We start from the raw sequence: 18,299 nt of genomic DNA on the forward strand, positions 1-18,299 counted from the left end.
ATGACCCAAAACACACCAGCAAATTCATCTCTGAATGGCTGAAGAAAAACAAAATGAAGACTTTGGAGAGGCCTAGTCAAAGTCCTGACCTGAATCCTATTGGGATGTTGTGGCATGACCTTCATGCTAGAAAACCCTCAAATAAAGCTGAATTACAACAATTCTGTAAAGATGAGTGGGCCAAAAATCCTCCAGAGCGCTGTAAAAGACTCGTTGCAAGTTATCGCAAATGCTTGATTGCAGTTATTGCTGCTAAGGGTGGCCCAACCAGTTATTAGGTTCAGGGGGCAATTTCTTTTTCACACAGGGCCATGTAGGTTTTGAGGTTTTTTTCTCACTAAATAATAAAAACCATCATTTAAAACTGCATTTTGTGTTCAATTAGGTTATCTTTGACTAATAGTTAACGGTTTTTGATGAGCAGAAACATTTAAGTGTGACAAACATGCAAAAGAATAAGAAATCAGGAAGGGGGCAAATCGTTTTTCACACCACTGTATATTATTAGATTTTGTTTGTTGATTTCTAGTGATTTGTATCTCCATGCATTTGTACTCTAAATATGGCTAGTGAGAGAGAGAGAGAGACTTGTAGCTACAAGTCTCTACTACATTTTAGCCTATATGACCCCAGCAAACACATTCCAAATCAATATAGCTAGATGATGGAGTTTATGTTATTTTCGTTGTTCCATTAGGTGTTCTTTGCTCTAACTGCACATACAAGCAGTGCAATGGAGACAACTGTACCTGTGCCATGGATGAGAGCGGTAGTGGGTCAGAGCCATGTGTGAATGATGACACCTGCATCCTTTCTGACTCCACCTGTTGTCCTGTTGATCTCATGTTTAACAATGTTACAAAGTGCTGCTATGGTAAGACCATATAATTTATATTACTCTCAAACCCTTGCTGTTTTTCATGGCAGCCATATGCTGGGAAAAATGCCTCCAAAAGATCCTCAGGTGCTTACACACACAAATGCAATATGTCTCGGTGCTAGAGATGGTCATGGAGATCCAAATTTTTTAATAATAAGACGAATCCAAATCCTAGCCAGAAGAAAACTGCAAGGTGGATTTGGTGCCCCAAAATTATTGCATTACCATAGAGCCTCTCGTCTGGCACAAACTATACAATGGGCTAGATCCTCTATTAATAGTATTTTAAGGGAGCGTTCTTACAAAATCTTCTACTACTGGTACCCCACTCCCTCAGAACTGGTTCAGTGGGGCCTAATATCTACCGATGTATGTTTTAGGGGCTGCGGACAAAGTGCTGATCAATTGCATTGCTAGTTAAGTTGCCCTGTGATCAAGCATTTTTGGGGTATGTGTTTTCACCTAATATCTGATGTCTTCGGTAGAGATGTCCTGTCCGACCCTTGGGCCGCATTATTCCACATACTGTATAACCCACGCCTATCTAAAGACTCCAACGCATTCATTGCACATGTTTGCAACGCAGCCCAATCTCTCTTAGCACAAACCCTGGAAAGCTCCCCCGCCCCCTAGATCAGTCTTAATCCTTAGAATAAAGGAAATTTACTCACTAGAGATCGCCCGATTGGTTCACCGGCGAACGGTACCCAGTGAACTTCCGGTGGTTTGCAGAGAACCGCAAACTTTTGCGGAAGTTCGGTTCGCCCCCATGATGCAACATTAGGGTGAACTTTGTTCCTCTACATCACAGTCAGCAGACACATTGTAGCCAATCAGGCTACACTCTCTCCTGGAGCCACTCCCCCCCCCCCTTATAAAAGGCAGGCAGCGTCAGGCTTTGGACTCACTCGTGTGCCTGCAGTAAATAGAGAAGGGACAGCTGCTGTAGACTCTCTCATAGGGAAAGATTAGTTAGGCTCTTGTAGGCTTGTTAGCTTGCTCCTTGCTGATTCTTATTGCTAAAATAGCACCCCACAACAGCTCTTTTGAGAGCTAATCTTGTTCTTGTGATCTATTTTTTTTTGTTATGTTGCCATGCCCAGTGAGACTGCATTATACAGCCTTATCTGTTGCGGCTGGACCTTGGTAATCGCTATACTGTGCCAGGCCCTGTCTAACTATCTATACTGGGACACCTACCTATGCCTAGATAACTACTGGGGCACCTACCTACCTATATGGGAACACCTACCTATGCCTAGCTAACTACTGGGACACCGACCTATGCCTAGCTAACTACTGGGATGCCTACCTATGCCTAACTACCATATGGGCTTGAAAACCGCTATCGCCTGTACTCTGGCCACGGTCCAGCACGGCCGTCACTACACAAACAGCTGTTTGCGGTGTGTTACACAGTGAGTTTGGTGTGTCAGTGTGAAGCAGTACACTAATTACACTACCTGATTGATGTATACACATGCAAGATGTTTTAAAGGACTTTAGGCCTGCAATTTAGCATGCAATGTGATTTCTGCCCTTAAAACGCTGCTTTGCGTCCATTCCTGACTATTCCCGGGGACTTTTGGTGTGTATCCCACTCCGCCATGCCCCCTGCAGGTGTTAGACCCCTTGAAACATCTTTTCCATCACTTTTGTGGCCAGCATCATTTTTTTCTATTTTTTAAAGTTCGCCTCCCCATTGAAGTCTATTGCGGTTCGCGAAAGTTCGCGCAAACTGAACTTTCGCGGGAGGTTCGCGAACCGAAAATCGGAGGTTCGGACCATCTCTAACTAGAACACATCACGTCCTCTATCTCCAATAAGTCTGATAAATTTCTTAGTACTTGGAGTCAATGGTGTCCCATTGATGCTTTCCTCTTCTACTAGTTTTGGCTGTAATTCCTATTTGCATTATACTTCTCCAGGGTCATATAAAGTATACTAGTGGTCTCTTTAACCTTCACCTAGTAAAGTGATCGGTCTATTGCATAAGATGGTGGTTGATCTTCTGTTTTATTTGTGTTTCTCTTTTCCTTTGTTTTTCTTCAATGATTATACAGTATGCTGCTGGATATTGGACTTTGTAGCAATTCTGCAATGTTTATTTTAATTGAGCAATGTTTTTTATTGCTATGGCAGTCTGTATTGCTCCTTTACTGTATATTCTCTTTTTTGAAACAAAAAGAAATCTGAAAAAAAGAAGAATCTTTAAAACAGGCCCGTCTCTAAGAAGTATTTACGTGTTTAAACTATTTAAAGTAGTGTCCTGGGAATCATTTGTATATATGTTTTATTAATTTTGTTGTAAATCAACAACCAAAAAGAACATACAGAAGAGAAATGTCTAGAACCAGCCCTGAAATATAATTAGGACTAGGAGACTATAGGTGCTACAGTAACAGTCTGTTAACATGCTATGTCTATAGGCAGACAAGTTTACAGTAGACTAAAACAGGCTACGTTTTCATCAAATGCAGAGGAAGGGTTTTCATATTACAGTCAGCGAAGCAAAGTTGATGTCTGACCTCTGACCTGGAGGAAAAGGTTACTATTTGTCAAAGCTCATCATTTGTGAATGTCATGCTGTGTTTTTGTTTGGAGTATTTTTATTCTGCTACTCTGAAATGCAATGAGGGTGGAGCTTGTGAAATTCCAGACACAATATCCCGGAATTATTCTGGGAACAGATAAGTCAGGAAAGTCCAGACTCACAAATACTGGATTCAGCAGTTTACATGGACATCATGTAGCAAAACAACTCAGCTGTAGGATGTATATCCAGACAATATAAGTAAGGGGAATTTTTTCTCAAAACAATCTGTGGAGACAAAACACTTCTAATCAAAATATCCTTAAATGTCACCAAATGTAAAAATGACTTGTTTCTATCCCACTAAGACAGCCTATGTAAAAAATAACAATGCTAAGAAATGTGAAAAAGTTCAGTCAGAAAAAAAAGCAGCCAATAATAGGATTGGGTATGCAGGTGAGGGTTCAGGGCAGGAGTAAACAGACACTTGGATTTAATAGTTTGGCACAATAAATGCACAGAACAATCTTTACAAACACAAAAACTTACATGGAATTTGACATACAACATGACATTCAGACAGGCAGCACAGAAATGAATAAGAGTACATAAAGCATGGATTCAATAATAGCAAAATAAAACTCCACCTCCATTACTCCCTAGGGTGGGCTTTAGTTTTTCAGCCGCCTGTGCTGGGCTTTCTTGATGATAGCAGCATTGTTGTTTTCCCATTTCAGATCTTAGGACAATCTTTTGGACACCCTAGGTAATAGAAGAAAATTTGCAATAATTCAGCTATAAGTGAACAATTGTGGTTACCCACAATGCACCACTACTGAATATGCAAATTATGCCTTTTCGCCCCTGTAAGCCAGGCTAGCATCCAGAACCGCTGGTGTATAGCAAGCCTATAGCTTTAAATATTACACAGCCACAACAACCCCACATGTAGATAGCCTGTTTCGGGCTTTTGGCCCTCATCAGTACATGGCAGAGATTGATATGGCTGTATGGGATAGGGCTTGGACCAGTACAACAGAGTAACCAAGCAGCTCAGGGTGACTTAAACCACTAGGAATGTATAGGGGGATAAAAGAGACCGAAAAGCCCTCCTACTAATAAGCAATGCTTGGTGAAATTTGCCTTCTTTCACCAAGCATTGCTTATTAGTAGGAGGGCTTTTCGGTCTCTTTTATCCCCCTATACATTGCTAGTGATTTGGGTCACCCCGAGCTGCTTGGTTACTCTCTTAGGTAATAGCTGTCTCCTGTCTCTTCTCTCCTGGAGGCCTGTGACATGTGATAAACAGTAGAGGTCAAACACTAGAGGTCTCTAGTGGTCACATAAAGTACATGACATTGTGCCTGTGGTGTTTACCCTCCAGTGTTTATCACATTACATGGCCCCTGGGAGAGAAGAGACAAGAAACAGAGCAGAGTGGATAGAAGATGCGGGGTGGATAGGTGAGAGCTCACTACTGTGTATGGCCGGAGGAGGACAGGGAGACCTGGGGATCTGGCAGGCAGTGCGCACAGATTTTCAATAGATTTCATGCTGAAATTTATTAAAAATCTGTATGTAGTGGGTGGGGGGATTTGATCAGATAGATCTTTTTCTGATCAGGTAATAATCAGGTAATGATCTGAGTGAGATCTATCTGTTGGTCAGGTTTAGCTTGTTACAGCACATTTTACAATAGTAAAAATACACTACACTTTTTTAAAGTCAATAGCGACATCTAGTGGTCATTATTAATATTCTGCATTTAATAGATCAAGCTTGCAAGTGTATTGATAGGCACAAAATGATCTGGTCCCCAACCTATTATAAAGTCAGTTTCCCAAATAAAATTCACTTGTTGGTACCCTAAGAAAGAAAGAAATAATAATTATTATTATTATGCTTTTAAAAAAATATTAAAAAATAGTAAGCATGCATTAGCTACAGCTGTACATCTCTGTCCTGGATGCTTCCTAACATGATCCTGCTGCATCCCTGAGGGATCCCTATTTCCTTGATCTTCCAATTAATGGAAGTACTCATCTCATACCTTGATGCCAGAGCCAGATCATCCACAAGGTGAACCACACAAGGGTTATAGCTGTGAATCATAGCTTTTAACATTTTTTTAACATTACCGCATAAGGCAGCAAAACATCAGGGGTTAGAAGAAGCAACTGACCAATGTGCACTGTGATTGACAAAAATTGTGTGCGCGATCTTGTGCGATTCTAGGAATGCACTGCGTCTTTTTCAACAACAGAATCAGTTGCATTCCTTTTGATGAGGTGTGAACTGTTCATAGACTTTGACTAGCAGTACGCAAAACCATATGAGTTACAATGCAACTCAACGTGTTAGTGTGAAATTGGTACCCTTACCAATTGGTGTTCTCTACAGTTGGTGTTCTCTACAATTGCAATGTTACAATTGGTGTTCTCTACAGTTGCAATGTTGCCTTACAGTGGTCCTGAATTGAAAGTAGTATGTCTATCCCATTCTGTAAAAGTGAATATCAGTTTTCAAATGCTCTAAAATCTCATAGCAAGCACGCAGGAAAAAATGCGATTTTTTTTTGCCATTTTTTTGTAATTTTTTTTTCTTGCCATTTTTTGTGATTTGTTTTTTTTTTCCATTGCCACTGGAAACAATGTCTAAAATGTAAATGTAGATTATTAAAGCCAATGAGAATCAAAAATTAAAAACCAGAACAAAACACATTCACTTTTTCAAAATGATCACAGCAGTTACCTTACTGTATATTTGCCGCTCCCCTGCCCCTGGATCCGTTTATTTTACCCCATTACCGATGCCCAACTCGTCCAAGATGGCTGCTGCCCTTTGCTTTCACTTCCGGGTCAGCAGCCTCTTCCTTTCTGGTATCGCCGGTAAAGCCACGCGAGAGACAGTAGTTTCTGACGCGCAGCCATGAGAACATGTGTGCGCGCACAGTAGAGCGTGCGCGCACTCAATTTGTGATGACAGTTGCCTATTCTGTGAGGCAAAAGAAGAGCCGGCTGCACATAACACGTGAAGGTATGGGATGATAAACCTTCACTTGGCCGATTTGTGGTGCGTAGCATTAGTATGCGCCGCTCTGAGAGTTAGACCGGGCGAGCCACGCAATATCAGGAGCGCGGCTCAGAGGGGCGGGGAGAGGGGAGGTGATGGCAATGAATGACAGAGGAGAGACAGAGCAGGGGAAATAAGCTCTGCCTCCTCCCAATAGTGTTATATTCGACCAAACTGGTCAAATTTTTATAAATGAGATTTTGGGTGCCAAGCTGCAGTGATTGAAACAAAAAGGGGACTGAGCAGCACAGGAGAGTAATAGGTAAATGCTCAGGTATTGAAAATAACAAAAAAAAAAAAAAAAAAAAAAAGGTTCCCATTCACTTTAACTCTTACAAATACAGTAAGAATATGGGATTCCAAGAGGGTACTCATTAGGGCTAATACTTCACATCTCTTAAGCTATACTTCACGATAAGCAATAGCAAATGGAGTGCATACTTCAGAACTTCAGTGGGATGTGCCACGGCTTCCTTGAACACCAGTCGGGAGTTTTCAAATCCTCAGAAGAAGCTGGCAACATCCGTTGGTTTAAAAGAGCATATAATCAACAGATGGTGTCGGCTTCTTCTGTGGATTTGAAAACTCTCAAGCTATACATCACTTCAGGTTCACTTAATAAAGTGGAAATAGTTTATGCTCTGTTATTATCCAGTTCTCATCAAGTAATGTTTGTAAATATTAGGGGATACCATTCAATATAATGGGCAACAACATAAAAAAAACTCTCCTCTTATTTTAAAAGCTTGTTACAAGACTTGACTGGGTAGTGGGAAGGGTTTTCACTTTCAGTCAAATTCAAGCACCTCAGTTGGTCCCTTAACATTAAATAATTTCATCACTTTGATCTTGGCAAAACTAATAGTTGCAAAGTGGCACTAGGCAGTATAGTGTAATAGTATGGTTGTGACCCTAACACTAATTAAGCAATGCTCTGTTTTCCCTCCAGATCCTGTAAGCATGAATGCTGCTATTGTTCGTCTGACAAGTACAGGTAATGGTTAATAACTGATTTAGTTTGTTTTTATTTATTTTTTAACCTATAATGACATTATCGCCAACAGAATTCAGTATACTATACATCTTAGCAATCAACTGCATAAAATGAAAAAATCAGTTCACACAACAACAAAAAAAAGTTTTGAATAATCTGTTTTGTTACTCTCATTTAGCACTACATATGTGACATATGTGAACTTTCCAAAATGGATGTATGATAAAAAAAATAAATAAATAAGTATTTACCTTCAGCAAAAACTGCAGGATAAAATGCACCAACACCCCCATAAAAAAACACTTAAGCAGGCCATACACTGGCTCGATTCCCGGCCGTTTCGACAGCAGATTCGATTCTGGGATCGAATCTGCTGCCAATCGTTCGCGGTAAACGCAGCCGCCGATCCGATTTCCTCCCGAAATCGGATCGGTCCGTCGATCGCGCCGTGCGGGAAATTACCCTCGATCGCCCGCGGGTAAAGTGCGCGTCTCTAGCGGCGGCCGATCCGATCAAGTATACATTACCTGAGGCTGGCTCCCGGGCGTCTTCTCCGCATTGCACGGCTCTGTTCCGGCTCCATCCATCCCGGCGCTTCCTGTGTCACTGCAGTGACCAGGAAGTTCAAATAGAGGGCGCTCTATTTGAACTTCCTGGTCACGGAGTAACACAGGAAGCGCCGTAATGGAGCCGGAACAGAGCCGTGCAATGCGGAGAAGAGGACCCGGAGCCAGCATCAGGTAATGTATACGGGGGGGGACAGGCGGCAGGAGCAGCTCAGCAGATGGTGAATCGGTTTCAGGCTGAAATCGATTCACAATCTGTTTGCAGTAAAGGCAGCCATACGATCCCTCTCTGATCAGATTCGATCAGATAGGGATCTGTCAGCTGGTCGATCTAATGGCACATCGACCAGTGTATGTGTCACGGTCACCTACCTGTACGGACTCGGCGGCTGACACGAACGGATGTCCGCGTGCGTCCTGGGGCAGGCCGCCGCTCCATTAGGCGTGGGGTCTTGGCGGTTTGCGTCCGTTCGCGTCATGTGCGGTGGCATTGGCCTCAGCGCCGGAAGGCGCGGGTTGAGTGTACTGCGCAGGCGCGTTGCGGAGGGACGTCCGCGTGTACATGACGTAATTACGCATGCACGCGCACGCGTACGTTTGGACGCGTTGACGCGGCCATGCGTCAAACGGCCTATATAAGTCCAAAGAGAACATGGCCTCAGTGCTGTTGTTATATTGCAGCAAGTGAGAGGTTCTCCCGTGACGTGAGCTTTGACTCTGCCCTTGTTCCTGTATTCCTGTTGTATGATTGCCTGCCTGGTTACCGACTTCTGCCTGTTACGACTACCCGCCTTGTTACCGACCTCTGCTTGTCTGACTACCCGATTTGTTACCGATTCCTGCTCTGGACGACTACCTGCTCTGTTATCGACCCTGGCCTGTATGAGAACCCGCTCCGTTGCTGACCTCTGGAAAAGGATCAAGACTACGCTGTTGCCTCACTATCCAACTACTGCATCGGTTGCTGAGTTATTGCACACCCGTACTCAGCCCGCGGAAGTGCTGCAGATTCATCCTGGTCACGCCGCTTGGTCTGTTAGCGCTTCTGCCCTTCGCCTCCCAGAGACTCTGTCCTCACTTCAGAGGTTCTGTGGGGTGACTTGCAAGAGCCGCTGCCCTCCACACTTCAGACTCCAATACTGCAGGTACGTGGTCTGTTTCGTTACAAAATACAACAGCCACAGAATGGAGTCTGGGGAGGCAGCAAGGGTACTAAACGCCCTATATACACAAATGGCGACACTCACCGATGCCTTTAAAGACTTGCAAGCTGGCTATACCCGTCTGAAAGTTAGACTAAACGAGCTATCAACTCTGCCTGCTAGTACTGCTCCTCCTGCTGTAGGACCTGTAAATGCAGCCCCTCTGCCTGTAGTCCCTGCAGCTGCAGCCGTAGCTGCCCCAGAACCTCGAGTACCAATACCTGAGAGATTCTCCGGAGATCGTACAAAATTCAGAGCTTTCCGTCACTCCTGTGAACTATATTTTTCATTACAGCCCCGCACCTTTGCTACAGAAGATACTAAGGTGGGGTTTGTCATTTCACTACTACTGGGAGACCCACAATCCTGGGCCCATAACCTTCGGGAAAAACAAGACCCAGCTTTGAATTTTGTGGCTGCATTCTTTACAACCATGGCTTCACTATATGATGATCCACAACGGGTGGCTACTGCAGAGGCGATGCTCCGAAACCTCCGTCAGGGGAAGAGGCCTGTGGAGGAATATACCTCTGAATTCCGACGTTGGGTCACAGATACGACCTGGAATGAATCTGCACTAATCCATCAATTCCGTCTGGGTCTTTCGGAAAGTCTAAAGGATGAACTGGCTCGTGTAGGCATTCCCGGGACTCTAGAAGAATTAATTCAACTGGCCATACAGATTGATCGTCGTTTTAGGGAACGACAACTGGAAAAGAGTAGCACCTCCCGTTTCTTCTGGAACCCACCTCCAATGACAACACCCCCTAATCCCTCAGATCAGCCCGAACCCATGCAACTCGGACTAATTCGTTCCTCATTAGGTCCTGAGGAGAGACAGCGCCGCCGAAGAGAGAACTTGTGTATGTACTGTGGCACAGCCGGTCACTTTGTGAGAACCTGTCCTGTGAAACCTGCGGGTAAGAATAAGCCTAACATTACCTATATCCCGGAAACACTTACCGATCCTACTAATTACTGTGTTGTTCCCATTTCTTTTCAGCTTCCAGGAAAAACCCTTAACACCTCGGCTATTATCGATTCAGGAGCTTGCAGCTGTTTCTTGGACATAGCGTTTGCCTCTAAACATCAATTCCCTCTACAAAACCGGAAGAATCCATTACATATTCATCTCGCCGATGGATCCTCTATCAATTCAGGACCTGTTATTATGGAAACCTCGCCAATCCTAACCACAATTTCAACCCAACATCAAGAATTTCTTCGTTTGGACTTAGTCTCATCTCCTATGTATCCTGTTATCCTGGGTCTTCCTTGGCTTAAGGCCCACAATCCCGTTATCAACTGGGCCACAGGATCCGTTATCTTCTCATCCAACTATTGTGGGGAATGTTGTACTCCGGAATACAAGGAATCTACTGGTCCATTATTGAATGTATCCCTTCATGCTGAGAGTATACCAGAATGTTATCATCAATTTTTGGATGTGTTTGACAAAAAGAAAGCTGACCAACTTCCCCCACATCGACCCTATGATTGTCCAATTGACCTGGTACCTGGCGCTCCAATCCCTTTTGGGCGTATGTTTTCACTGTCAGACCCTGAGCAGGAGGCGCTGAAGCAATATATCCATGAAAATTTAGAAAAAGGGTTTATTAGGCCATCTAGGTCTCCAGCCGGAGCTGGAATCTTTTTTGTGCAAAAGAAGGATGGATCCTTGAGGCCCTGTGTGGACTATCGGGAATTGAACAAAGTGACGGTTAAAAATCAGTATCCACTGCCATTGGTTCCAGAGTTGTTTCAGAGATTAAGAGAAGCAAAGATCTTTACGAAACTTGATCTGCGTGGGGCATATAATTTAGTAAGAATACGTGCTGGTGATGAGTGGAAGACAGCATTCCGTTCCCGCTTCGGACATTTCGAATATCTGGTTATGCCATTCGGACTATGCAACGCACCAGCTACATTTCAGCACTTCATCAATGATATATTTAAGGATATGATTGATCACTTTGTTATTGTATATCTTGATGACATCCTGGTATTTTCTGCCTCTGAACAACAACACTGTAATCAGGTGCAATTAGTTTTAAATCGTTTAAGACAACATAATCTATATGTAAAACTGGAAAAATGTGAATTTCACAAAGAAGTAATCCAATTCTTAGGATTAGTAATCTCCGCTGAAGGTTTTACTATGGACCCACATAAAGTTCAAGCAATCAAGGATTGGCCTCCACCTGTGGATAAGAAGGCGGTTCAAAGGTTCCTAGGATTCGCAAATTTTTATAGGAGATTTATCAAAAACTTTTCCTCCATCGTTTTACCTATAACGCAACTTACAAAACAACAGAAACATTTTTTCTGGAATCAAGACGCTCAGACGGCATTTGACAAATTAAAACAACTGTTCACGTCAGCCCCGATCCTCAAACATGCAGATCCAACATTACCATTTATTCTTGAAGTAGATGCCTCTGAGTCAGCAATTGGTGCTATACTTTCACAAAGACAGGGCCCAAAGTCTCTAATGCACCCAGTAGCCTTCTTCTCAAGAAAACTATCCTCTGCAGAGAGGAATTATGATGTTGGTGAACGGGAATTGTTGGCCATTAAAGATGCCCTCGAAGAATGGAGATATCTGTTGGAAGGAGCTGCTAATCCTGTTTTGATATTTACAGATCATCGAAATTTAGAATACTTGAAAACTGCAAAAAGATTAAATCCACGTCAAGCAAGATGGGCACTTTTCTTCTCAAGATTTTCATTTCATATAACATACAGGCCAGGAAATAAAAATGGGAAACCGGATGCATTGTCTCGCATGTTTCCTGAAGACAATGATCAAGAGGAACCCACTACCATCTTGTCCAGTCAGCATTTCTTGTTACTACAATCAGATCTAGTTAAAAATATTAAGTTAGAAAAACTGTCTCCACCTCATAATGTCCAATCAAAGTTATCTCAGAAAGAAGGATTATGGTTCTTTGAAGATAAGATTTTTGTTCCGGAAAAATTCAGAGTGCAAGTTTTTAAGCTATGCCATGACCATCTTCTAGCGGGACATTTTGGTAGTCTTAAGACAGCAGAGTTAATCCAAAGATCCTATTGGTGGCCTGGACTATGGACCGACTTCAAGAAGTATATAGCATCCTGCCCAACCTGTAACCGATGTAAAGGATCCAAGCTTAAACCATGGGGATTGTTGAAACCCTAACCAGTACCTCCAAGGCCTTGGCACTCAATCTCAATGGATTTTATAGTGGAACTTCCACCATCTGAAGGTTATAATTCCATATTTGTGGTGGTAGATCGCCTTTCCAAAATGGCTCATTTCTTACCGATGAAAGGGACACCCACGGCCAAATCTACAGCAACAATTTTTGTTAAAGAGATCGTACGACTACATGGCATACCCAATGATATTGTATTAGATAGGGGTGTGCAGTTTACATCAAAATTCTGGACTGCTCTGTGTAAACTTCTGAACATCCAATTATTCTTCTCTTCCGCTTACCATCCACAATCTAATGGGCAAACAGAAAGGACGAATCAAACTCTGGAACAATACTTAAGATGCTTTATTAGTTACTCTCAAGATGATTGGGTTCAACTTTTACCTCTGGCAGAATTTGCCTACAACAATTCAATTCACGCTTCAACCAATCAATCGCCTTTCCTTGCCAATTATGGTTTTCACCCTACAGTTATACCTGATGTTAATAGCAAAACTTTGGTGCCTGCAGCAGACTCATGGGCCAAATTGATTACGCAGAATAATAAACTGTTACAAGAAACGATGTCAAAAGCACAGGAGCGCTACAAGGAACAGGCTGATCTGCATAGAAGAGGGGATTTGGTGTTGGAAGAAGGAGATCTGGTGTGGTTATCTACTACTAATCTAAGACTTCCTGGTCCTTCTCGGAAATTAGGACCAAAATTTATAGGACCATTTCCTATAAATAAGAAGATAAGTCCGGTAGCATATAAATTAACACTACCTGCAACGTACAAGATACATCCAGTATTTCACGTATCCTTGTTGAAACCTGTGGTTCTGGATTCATTTCCTGATCGTGGCATAGGACCACCTCCTCCTGTGGTGTTGGAAAATGAGGAAGAATACGAAGTAGAGGCCATACTCGATTCCAGGAGAAGAGGCAGGCAGATACAATATTTGATCAAATGGAAAGGGTATGGCATTGAAGAAAATACATGGGAACCTGTCTCCAATATTCATGCCAACAGACTGATAACAGCTTTTCATCAAAAATATCCTGATAAACCAGCACCTCAGGGCATCCGGAGGCTGCCCCTTAGGGGGGGCATTGTCACGGTCACCTACCTGTACGGACTCGGCGGCTGACACGAACGGATGTGCGCGTGCGTCCTGGGGCAGGCCGCCGCTCCATTAGGCGTGGGGTCTTGGCGGTTTGCGTCCGTTCGCGTCATGTGCAGTGGCATTGGCCTCAGCGCCGGAAGGCGCGGGTTGAGTGTACTGCGCAGGCGCGTTGCGGAGGGACGTCCGCGTGTACATGACGTAATTACGCATGCACGCGCACGCGTACGTTTGGACGCGTTGACGCGGCCATGCGTCAAACGGCCTATATAAGTCCAAAGAGAACATGGCCTCAGTGCTGTTGTATTGCAGCAAGTGAGAGGTTCTCCCGTGACGTGAGCTTTGACTCTGCCCTTGTTCCTGTATTCCTGTTGTATGATTGCCTGCCTGGTTACCGACTTCTGCCTGTTACGACTACCCGCCTTGTTACCGACCTCTGCTTGTCTGACTACCCGATTTGTTACCGATTCCTGCTCTGGACGACTACCTGCTCTGTTATCGACCCTGGCCTGTATGAGAACCCGCTCCGTTGCTGACCTCTGGAAAAGGATCAAGACTACGCTGTTGCCTCACTATCCAACTACTGCATCGGTTGCTGAGTTATTGCACACCCGTACTCAGCCCGCGGAAGTGCTGCAGATTCATCCTGGTCACGCCGCTTGGTCTGTTAGCGCTTCTGCCCTTCGCCTCCCAGAGACTCTGTCCTCACTTCAGAGGTTCTGTGGGGTGACTTGCAAGAGCCGCTGCCCTCCACACTTCAGACTCCAATACTGCAGGTACGTGGTCTGTTTCGTTACAGTATGGCCACCTTTAATCACCAAAGACTGCCCTGTGGTGACCTTATTAAGACTCTTCTAGATTTGTCCCGAGGGTCTTATGGCTCACTGACTTTTTTTTGCAATTTCCCTGAGAATTGGGACAGTAAGACATCAGCAGGAGTTTTAACTAGAACATCTAGTTTTTGGAAGATTGGCGGCTGTCTTCAATATTTTCCAGAATAATATTTCTTGTTGCAGAATGATGGACTTCAAATAGTTTGAAGTGACCTAAAAACCTTCCTAGACTGAAGGGCAGCAACAGTTGCTTCTCTAAAGGTGGAAACTAATGATACAATTTTGTTTGTACAACCTTCCCACTTCTATTTTATTTGAGGGACTGCTTAAAGTATCCATTCAAATATATTCACTCAGTTTACCCCTTTACAGTGTAAAAAAACAAAAACAAATAAAAACAAATAGTTGCCTTAGGGACACAGCTTTTTTAATGTGTAAGTTATGAAGGTATCTTACTGTTATGTTAGCAAATAAGTGCTTGTAATTATTGACCGAATAATTTACGTATGGTCAGTAGTGATAAAGTTATTGGCGAATTAATGGGATGAGTGCTGATAGGGGAATTGCATCCATCCTTGAGGTGAAAACATTTGCAGGCTGAAGTGGTTAACCACTTTACTACTGAGGGGTTTTTCCCCTTAAGAACCAGAGCAGTTTTCACATTTCAGCACTCCTTCCATTCATTTGCCAATAACGTTACTACTACTTATCACAACAAAATGATCTATATCTTGTTTTTTTTCGCCACCACACTATGGCGATGCAATGCAGTGTGACGGAAGCAGCAAAATCGCCAAAGCACGCTACAAACTCTGCAGTGCCTTGCCGCATGATCCATGCCTACCTCATGGATTATGTAGCAATGCAAGTCTATGGCAATGCGGTGAGTGTGCATGAGTGATTGCGGTAGTGGCACACATGAGCAGAGTGACAGTAATTAAGTGACATACTTCCTGTCCGGCAGGGAGTATGTCACTGAGCGGGGGCAGCACTATGCATATTACCCTTTTGGCACATTCTTCTACAAGGTAATATGGACGGGGGCCTGGTGCGATGTCATCATTCTACCCCAGGCTTTCCTGCCACAGGATGAGAGCACCACAATATATGTGAAACCAGCCTAAAACAACACCAGATAATTAAACGTTTATTCCAATAAAAATGTGAAAAAGGGAATTCCATTCACACTACTCTAGATAAAATGCGCATACCAAATAAACTTCAAAGAGCTCCACATGTCTGTCACCAGCATCTCCTCGTTTCTGACTGTCTTGTAGTGTGATGACTCATCAGGAGCACCATGGCTATCCATACAGGAGTGGCTATCTATACTGAGGAGTTGCAGCTTTGGCTACCTACCTATACTGGAGGGCTACTTGACTGGCCCACCTGAGGCCACATATACCAAATGCTACAAGAGAAAGGCTTGCACTGTGGAATAGACTTATGTATTAAGACATAACTTTACCAATATCAAGAGTTCTGATTGTATTTTATTTTTTACTTCTAGGACTAGTCAGCCTCTGCCTTATTTGGAATATTCTGTGATGTATTATCTGAAGCAAAAAGTACAGATATTGTTGCTATGGTTCCAGTAACAAAGAATATATAAATGGAACCAGGATGTTGTTTGATGGACTTGTAATACAAGCTTTGTTTAAAGTGGACCTGAATTCTTGCACTGGATTGAAAGGAAAACATAGAGAAATGCACCCTGTATGTATTTAGAGAGTTTAGCCTGTTTAATCCCCCTCATCTCTGTCTAATAACAAGTTGTAACTTGATCTCTCCCATGTGTCACCTGACTACCACGGCAGATAACATCATTTGAAAATACAGGATGTTAACAATATGTCTGCTTCCATGGAAGCAGGAAGTAGAAACAGTGTGGATTTATTGCAGGATTTGCATAAGCTGTAACAAAGAAAATTTATTCTTGGAAAGTTTATTATGCTGTTGCGTATCTTTTAGAGCAGAGAGGAAGCTCTGAGTTCAGGTCCACTTTAATTTATAACATTACTATCCTTGTGTAAATGTAGTTTTATATAAAATGTTTAATTATAACTTAAATTTTGTGGTAAAATAATGGTCTAGTCCGCAATAACAATAGTGTAAAAATGAATTTCATGATGTGACATTATACCATGACAGATTTTACATTCAATTAAATTCCAACTTGAAATACATAGAAGGTGTTTTGCTATTTATTGTCTTGCCTGAAATGTTTACAGCTACATTTGTCCAACTTTGCAACTGCTGGGGGTGTATGAGTCTTTTGCCCCAGCAGCGTCAGACTTTCAAGCTAATGGCAGCATTAGTTATATGCAGCAAACAGAGGGACGCTTAAATTCACATTTCTTGAATACACTTTATGTTAGTACTACTATTCACTGTAGTTTTAGGGCTTGTTTCCACTAGGATTTCCTCACATGCGAATTAGGATGGGCAACGCAGCCTATTATCTACAGGAGCGAAGCTAGAAATCTCTGGGCCCTGCAGCAAAAGATTGCCTCCACCCTCAAAAAAAAGTATAAGGTAGTACAGAGAGTATAGGTTGCCAGAAGTGCCCCCACATGCAAAGTGGTGAGTGGAAGGGAGTATTAACTCACCTTTCCACAGTCCACCAATGTGATCCACCTTTTTCAACAGGCTTAATCTCTATCGCTCGAGCGGCATCTCTCATCATAACCAGACAGTCGTATGATGAGAGGCGCTGCTGGACCCATGGAGAAGCCATGGAGAAGGAACACCTATGAGGAAGGTGAATCATGGCACTGGTATGTGGAGTGGTGATTTACTTCTTCCCACCACTCCACTCACTATTCTGCAATTCAGATGGCCCACTACGGGTCTCTTTGAGGCCTGCAGTAGTCCCTTTTATCCCTGGCCGCCAAGACTGTGCTCCTAGACACTAGATCGTTGTAAGCAATAGCCACAGGGTTTAGTTCCTAGAAATGGGCTAGTTCAGCTACCTTGTAACCATAGATCAACAACCACTTAGTTGCTGCACATGCAAATACCTGTGAACATCCATATAGAGTTTGCACTAGTGATTCTTGGGTGATGATTAACTACATTGTTAGCAACAGAGGAGCTGTTAAAGCACCGTTAAAAACAGTGCCACCAGAGGGAAATTTTAATAGCCGCAATTAGTGGCTATTAACGGTAATTTGGGCTTTGGAGGTTATAAATAACCGCAGTTTGCATAGTGGTTTGGCTCCAGTGCATGCTATTTTATCAACTGCCTCCAGTGCCCAAATAACCTTTAATGTCTGCTATTAACGTATAGGCTTAGGTGAGGGGGAAGTGTCTTTAGGGTTAGGGGGGTGTCTTCATTGTTAGGAATGGAGGGTTAATGTAAGGCACCACAAGGCAATTTTGGTGTTAGTCAGGGCCGGGTGGGGGGCTCACCAGGTGGAGTGTTAGAATCAGATTTATTTTGCTAAGTGTGGCGGATGCCGCACCCAGAATTATTTGTGGTACATATCGGCATTGGACATAGCAAATAGCTAATGAGCTAATTACCAAGAGGTAAACCATGCCTTTCATCAGCAAAGAGGGTGAATAATTAGGAGTGTGTTTTCAAAGCATGGCTTTAAAAACACACTCCTAATTATTCACCCTCTTTGCTGATGAAAGGCATGGTTTACCTCTTGGTAATTAGCTCAATAAAACAATTAGAGGTTCCTGAACTTTCTGCGGATGGGTTCGGTCGGCAGGTCTGCTCAAACAGGCCAATTTAACAACTTTGAATGTAAAATACAAGGTAAAATTAAAGTTTATTTTAATAATGAAACAGATAGTCGGCATATATTTTTCATGTGCTATAGAAATGTCCTGAGTGAAAAAAAGGTGCTCGGTTCACTTTAACGCAGTCAGAGGTTGAGACACAGATGTTCATATACAGGGAAAACAGGAT

General features: G+C 43.0%; 1 long non-coding RNA gene across 1 annotated transcript; it reads left to right on the forward strand.

Moving 5' to 3' along the window:
• Positions 1-701: 701 nt before the first annotated feature.
• LOC137544407 (uncharacterized) lies at positions 702-16,500 on the forward strand. The gene is made up of 3 exons (XR_011025856.1): positions 702-874; positions 7,435-7,479; positions 15,891-16,500. It is a non-coding gene; the product is annotated as an uncharacterized lncRNA (long non-coding RNA).
• The last annotated feature ends 1,799 nt before the right edge of the window (positions 16,501-18,299 follow it).

The sequence above is a fragment of the Hyperolius riggenbachi genome, chromosome 2 (genome assembly GCF_040937935.1).
Source record: "Hyperolius riggenbachi isolate aHypRig1 chromosome 2, aHypRig1.pri, whole genome shotgun sequence".
Classification (NCBI taxonomy): Eukaryota; Metazoa; Chordata; class Amphibia; order Anura; family Hyperoliidae; genus Hyperolius; species Hyperolius riggenbachi.